Consider the following 718-nt stretch of genomic DNA (forward strand, 5'->3'; position numbering starts at 1 on the left):
AAAATATATTTATATAATATGAAACTATAATATACATTTTTATAAAATATTGTTCTATCTTTCCGTCCCTCTTTAGATGGATGTAACTAATACAGATATTGAAGGTAGTACAAATTTGAAAGCATCCAATATAGGATTCAATAGATTGGAAGCCAATCCTAATAATTCTTTGATTACAAGTTGAAAGTTATGATGAACCGCAGGTCAGCAACGTGTGAGCTTTTGGTACGTGAGGGGGAGTAAAATAAATATTGGTTATAAGATTTGTGTAAAATAATCCTCCAAGTAAATATACAATAAGTTTAATCTTCATGAATATTTGCGTATAAAGTCACAAACATCAAGAATGAAACTATTCGCTCTTGGAAAGCTAAGTAATTGTACATACTAAAATATCAGTAATATTTCTTTGCGATAATCTAATATTTATTAACAATTGAATTTTAACAGAACCTTTTCTAATTTCCATTTATGTGAAAGTGGTATGTAAAGCTAATCACAATTTCAAGTCACTTATTTGCCTGAAATAAAATTATTTTATTTAGAATTCGCAGAAATAATTAGTTGATATCAGTAGTTATTCATACAAGACTGAACTATATTTTAAGGTTATGTTACGAGCTACATCCATGATTTGTAAAATAATAAGACTGAACTTAAGACTGAATTATTATTAATTATTGTAATATTATGAAAATAAATTGTACTGTATTGAAAT

This window comes from Halyomorpha halys, unplaced genomic scaffold, assembly GCF_000696795.3.
Source record: "Halyomorpha halys isolate HHAL.00 unplaced genomic scaffold, Hhal_1.1 Scaffold1692.1, whole genome shotgun sequence".
NCBI classification, from domain to species: domain Eukaryota; kingdom Metazoa; phylum Arthropoda; class Insecta; order Hemiptera; family Pentatomidae; genus Halyomorpha; species Halyomorpha halys.